Below are 6604 nucleotides of genomic sequence, written 5' to 3' on the forward strand. Positions count from 1 at the left end.
TAGATGTATTAACTTTTTAAAATACAAAAGTTAATTATAAATTAGGTCAGTATAAAGCTCACAGGGGCAATGTCCTGACGTATTTTACACATATGGGTAAGCGTACTTTTCGATGGCGACCACAATCCTGCGTTCTTTTGTCGAATGAACCATATTCTCGTTGATGAAGTCGAGCAAATATTCTATGTGAAGGATGCTGCCGTTGAGGATACATTTCAGCATGTCTTCTAGAAGCTTCTAACCCATTCCCCTGCGACAGACCGTAAACGTAATGCATATCAGCAATTTCCTCATTTGTGTATGTCATTTTAATAACAAGTGAATTATTAAAGTAACAAATTAAGAACAGAACAACAGCGCACAATTAGTATTAATTCAATTTCGAAAATTCACAAACTGACAGCGTCATACCAATTTAATTGTCACTGTCGCTAATAGCGACCTACTAGATAGATTAGTTTCGTATTTTCGCATTTATGACGATGTATCTCTGTAGTTGTTCCTAAAATAATTTTTTGCTGCGAACTGGTTTATTTTGAGCAAAACACCAAAGAGATAGTTTTTGTTTAGAACGAAACAGGCTATCGGAAATACATTTTTAAATGGTAAACAAATAATAAGACAAAAAGGTACATTGGAAATAAATTTTAGGGGTTGCGTTTTCCACCAAATAAATTTCTGGCTAAGTGTCTTTTTGGCAGTACAAAACGTCAGGTTGATTTCAATATTGTAACTTTTTTAGTGCTTGTGAAAAAAATTGTTATACAAATTTTATGTACCCCCTTCAAGGGGTTGTATCTTAACAAGGGATGCTCCAATGAAATTTCTTTATATGAAAGATCCTACCTTTTTTTCGATGAGGAATCACCTCCTTAAATGTTTTACACTTATTTAGTTACACCCAGTATTTATATCAGATACCTTTAGGGTAACATTAAACGTGGTAACAAAAGCTCACCGTTTGAGTATAATTAAATATTATTTTATTGAGAACTAGGGACTAGGTACATATTTACACCTCAAATAAAATTCTGCATGTATTATTAGTAATCTCTCCACATGTTTTTTCTATTGAAAACGTTTCAATTTACCACACAAATTTAGAAAATCATCCGTTATATAACAATTACGGATTGCGTTTAAGCGCACCTAATCGATTTTTCATACAAATTTCCTAATTTCCAACTAAACGAATTAAGAAAACTTTGACTGTCAAATAGAGTATAAATTAGTTAAGTGCATTGCATCGTTAGCGTTTCCCAAGAGTTTTATTACTCATTCGGTATTCCGAACAAAGAAATAAACCACTTTCCAATACGCGATTCTCAAGGCGAATGAGTTCGTTATTATATTAGCACCATAAATTTATATATGAGTCAGGAAGTTACAAAATGTTATGTTTGTTTTGTATTGTTATTGCATTGAAGGGTGAATCTAAAAACTGAAAAATTGATAGTTATCACTAGAGTTTTCCCCTGAATAATCACGTACTTCACAATTCGAAGACTACATAAGTAGTGAAAATCACTACATAGTATGGAACAAAGCCGCTTCCCACTGTCTGTCCCTATACAGGGTGTCCCTGGACTTCCTCTTTTCCTCTCGGGAATGTATAGATGGGGTCAAAATATCACCAGTACTTCATATAACTTTCTTTCCTAAAAGTCTTCGTAACCAAGTTACGGGTCCTCGAAGTTACAAAATGAAAAATGTTTTTCTTTGATAACTTTTCAAGTGAATATTCAAAATCATCCAAATTTTGGTAATTGACTAAACAAATGAATTCCGTCGATGAGCTTTCATGCAGGAGTCAGTTGTTTTGCTACAAAGTCAGGAACGGACTACCCCCGATGGTCCACACCCCAAAACTTTGAAATGACAGATATTTTTCAACAAAATAAGGTTACTTGGACAATTTATGAATAAAAGTACTCGTGTGGAAAGTCGATCGGAGCAACGAGTCTTGATAAAAATGTAGTTCTACTCGACGACATCAAACCCGCTCGTCCACCATTATTTGAAATGAATAATTATCAAAGCAGAAATAATAATGATAACGTTAATTCAACAACATTTATAACAGGAATAATACAAAGTATGCTAAAATGAAGTCGTAAACAAAAAGTACAGTACCTATATGGAAGTTTAAGTCACAATTGTGATAGCAGATATTTTTTCAAAAGAAATATCAAGTTCTGTAGATTCGTGGTGTTTTTAAACTAACATGCTACTCTACTATGAAATATCGAATTCATTCCATATTTTGTATGTACATAATACGTGTGGAATAATCACGTTTCGTGTTGATCAATTATCTGAATCTCATGAAACTCAACATTCGAATGTTTCAAATTCTTCTTCACAGCTAAACTGTTGAGGAGTTTCACTGATAATTATAATTTTATGGGAGAAATTCTTTAACACGAATCTAAATTTAGCTGAAAAAACGCACATCGGAAAAATATTTACTATACTAATAAAAAGCAAACGAATGAACTACAAAAACGGCTGCACATGATCAGGTGAAAAATATCCAGGGAATAATTATGTTCCATTTCTTTCACAGATGTTGACAAAAAAAACCTTTTAGAAAGTTTTCATAAAAAATGAGAAACTGGAATGCGATTTTGTTTTGTTGAGTGGTGCGTTGTCATATGACTATCATTGTATTGTCAATATTCTATAGGATATTTTGAATTTTTTTGATATGGCCGAACAGTTTACATTTAATGAATATGCAGATATGCATGTATTTTATGGACGAGCATTTTGTAATGCTGCAGAAGCTCGTCGTCTGTATTCCGAGCATTTCCCAATCGAACGGTACCGTCAAGAGAAACATTCGAGCGTGTCGATCGCAGCTTGAGGGAGACAGGTATGTAATAATTGATAATTTGAGCACGTTGTTTTATTTCGATATTATTGTAGGTACAGTTTTGCCAAAACGAGGTGGTGAGGGCGCTCCTAGGACTGTATGTACCGTTGTATTGGAGGAAAATATTTTGGAAGTCGTCGCTGATGATCCTTCAATGAGCATCAGAAATCTATCAGAACAGTTCCATACATCCAAGTCCACTATTCATAGAATAATTAGGGAACAACTGCTCCACCCATTTCACATCCAGAAGGTACATGCCATGACACCTCAAGATTTTCCAGCACGACTGGAATATGCCAATTGGTTCATGGATAGGCAAAGAGAGGATATGACTTTTATTATTCGAGTTTTATTCACTGATGAAGCAGGTTTCAGTAGAGATGGAGTTATCAACTCTCATAATCTCCATATATGGGCCGAAGAAAATACCCATGGGATATTGCAAACCAAACACCAACGGAAATTCAACGTGAATGTTTGGGCTGGTATCATAGGAAACCATCTTATAGGACCATTCGTTCTACAGGACCGATTGAATGGAGAACGTTATTTGGAGTTCATTCAGAACGATTTGAATGGACTTTTGGAACATGTTCCATTGCAAACCCGAAGAGATATGTGGTTTATGCATGATGGCGCTCCTCCTCATTTTAGTTTGATTGTGCGTGACCATCTGAACCATATTTTCCACAATAGATGGATTGGTAGAGGTGGGCCATATTCATGGCCATCGCGGTCTCCGGATTTAAATCCATTGGATTTCTTTCTGTGGGGGCATCTAAAAAGCCTTGTTTACGCTACACCTATTCACACAAGAGATGCATTGTTGAATAGAATAACATTACATTGTGAAGCCATACGAAACGACCCTGGAATGCTATTTCAAGTACAGAGAGGGTGTCTTCGCAGACTAAGAAAATGTATAGAGAGAGAAGGTGGTCATATCGAGCAGTTTCTGTAGCGGATTTTTCATTTCTGTTTGCTCTTGAGGCTCTTGAGTTTCGTTAGTTAAACGTGTTTGCATTATAAAAATTCGTTATGAACATTTTACCTATCATTTCCATTTTCCTTAAAACTAATATTTTCAAATAATGGTAGACATCTCAGGATAAATGTTGTTGAATTAACGTTATCATTATCATTTCTGCTTTGATACTTATTCATTTCAAATAATGGTGGACGAGCGGGTTTGATGTCGTCGAGTGAAACTACATTTTTATCAAGACTCGTTGCTCCGATCGACTTTCCACACGAGTACTTTTATTCATAAAATTGTCCAAGTAACCTTATTTTGTTGAAAAATATTGAAAAATATTGAAAAATATCTGTCATTTCAAAGTTTTGGGGTGTGGACCATCGGGGGTAGTCCGTTCCTGACTTTGTAGCAAAACAACTGACTCCTGCATGAAAGCTCATCGAAGGAATTCATTTGTTTAGTCAATTACCAAAATTTGGATGATTTTGAATATTCACTTGAAAAGTTATCAAAGAAAAAACATTTTTCATTTTGTAACTTCGAGGGCCGTTACTTGGTAACGAAGGATTTTAGGAAAAAAAGTTATATGAAGTACTGGTGATATTTTGATCCCATCTATACATTCCCGAGAGGAAAAGAGGAAGTCCAGGGACACCCTGTATGTATGCTTAGACCTTTAAAACTACGCAACGGATTTTGATGCGGGCTTTTTTAATAGATGTAGTGATTCAATAGGAATCTTTATATGTATATAACATGCATAATATATTAGATAAACACTGATAATTTAAGAGGTTTCTAATGTGATGTCGTAAATAAACACATTTCTTGCGCTTACATTGCAAACGGTGGCAGAACCCTACGAGATAGGTAAAAAAATGTACTGCAGTAGTACATTGTACAATGTCAATCTCTCAGGAATAACCAAAACGACAATTTTTATTCTTTATTTACGAAGCGATTTAATGAGATAAGAACCTTAAATACATTGTGCATTCAATATAGATCAATATGGCCTTTTACAGCATGCAATTTAAATGAATATTTTCGAAGATATTTCAGATTTAAAATGCAGAGACCAAGCGATGGCGGTACCGGCCGAGGGGCCAGCGGCGTGTGCCTTTAAATAGCTCGTCGAAGGCCACGCTTGGCCCTTTATAATTAGCAGCGATCGCACGCGTTTATATGTATATTCAGTATCAGCATTGCACCCGTGCGGAGTCGAAGCGTTTCTATTTCTACACCTCATCAGTGTCTGTTATTGCCTGACTAATCTTCAAAATACTAGATACTACTACTACTAGATACTACTACTCCAGAGTTTAAACTGTTTCTAGCAAAGTGAGATGTGGCACAGATGCAGATAGTTGTTACAAATATATTTACAAATAATACTAACAGTGTCTGACTATAGAAAAAGCACTTTTCCGACACTCACGTAATTGTTTCAAATTGATTTGAAACAATTACGTGAGACTGCGAGACTATGAAATAACGAGACTGCGCGCCTAGAGGGGTAGAAAAATAACGAGTAGTGCGTTGGGTATCTGGACATCTTCTCTATTCACGTACCAAAACACATTTTCGTCACTATTATAGTATTTGTGCAGTAGTGGTTTGAAACGAAAGTGTTTTTTTCTCGTGCCGAAAACCATGTGTGACGAAAAACAGCAGCAACGTATCAATCTCAAATTTTTTGTTGAATTGAAAAAAACTCCGACTGAGTGCTATAAATTGTTACAAGAGGCCTATGGGGACAATTCTCTATCTCGTGCACGTGTTTTTGAGTGGTGTAAGCGCTTCAGTGAGGGCCGAGAGAGCACTGAAGATGACCAGCGCCCAGGTCGCCATATCACTGTTTCAACTCCGGTATTTGACCGATAAACGCACTCCAGTGCTCGCCAGGTTTGGCACCGTGCAATTTTTTTTGTTTCCGAAGATAAAATCTGCTTTGAAAGGAACCCGATTTGAGTCGATGGAAACGGTAAAGCAAAAACGGCCTCCTAAAGGTCCTCACCAAAGAAGACGAGGAGAGGGGAGTATATTGAAGGAGAGCATTCGAATGTAGAACAATTTTTATTATAAAACCCTTTTTCGTAACCAGTCTCGTTATTTAATAGCCCGGACCTCGTATTCCAACTACTAATCAATTGGCAACACTGGTTTAGTCTCATCTTCAAGTAGCTATTGTCAAACAATCGTGACACAAAAAATAAACACATCTTCATGACATTTTATCAAATTATCTTAATATCCTATCTGATAACATCGAAGACTGAGCAGATTACGAAACAAACAACATGTTACTTCTACAAACAACGTGTTATTTGAAATATTTTACCTAAACTATGACTATGTGGTGAAAATTCAGATAGGAGAACATGTCACCGTCTGTGTCAGGCACAATCAGTTTGGTGGGACGGTAGCCTGGTGGGTTGACGTGGGTGGTTGCTCCACTCACTCATTCGACCGCTGTGCGAATCGGTGGTTTGAACCGCAAGGCCAGACGATCGATTTTCACTTCCGGGTTGGAACCCGTGTTAGGAATCACACGTCAGAAGGTAAGACCTCGTTAGTCCTTAGCTCACAAAAGTTTTGACTTCTAAGAGTTGTCGTTCGTAGGGGGGGCTGGTTAACGGAATAACAGATTTCAACAGAAAAAACAGACAGACGTGGTGGAATCAGCTGGAAGAGTCTACGGAGTTTACAGAACAGGTCTCTATATTTCGGATGAGAAACGTCTCGCACAA

General features: G+C 36.6%; 1 protein-coding gene across 4 annotated transcripts in view; it reads right to left on the reverse strand.

Moving 5' to 3' along the window:
- LOC111504318 (bicaudal D-related protein homolog) overlaps window positions 1–6604 on the reverse strand; it is a 126657-nt gene that overhangs the window by 41968 nt on the left and 78085 nt on the right. The window lies entirely within an intron of this gene.

This window comes from Leptinotarsa decemlineata, unplaced genomic scaffold (genome assembly GCF_025532065.1).
Source record: "Leptinotarsa decemlineata unplaced genomic scaffold, Ldec_3_MD MMD2_tig00000505_RagTag_RagTag, whole genome shotgun sequence".
Lineage (NCBI taxonomy): Eukaryota > Metazoa > Arthropoda > Insecta > Coleoptera > Chrysomelidae > Leptinotarsa > Leptinotarsa decemlineata.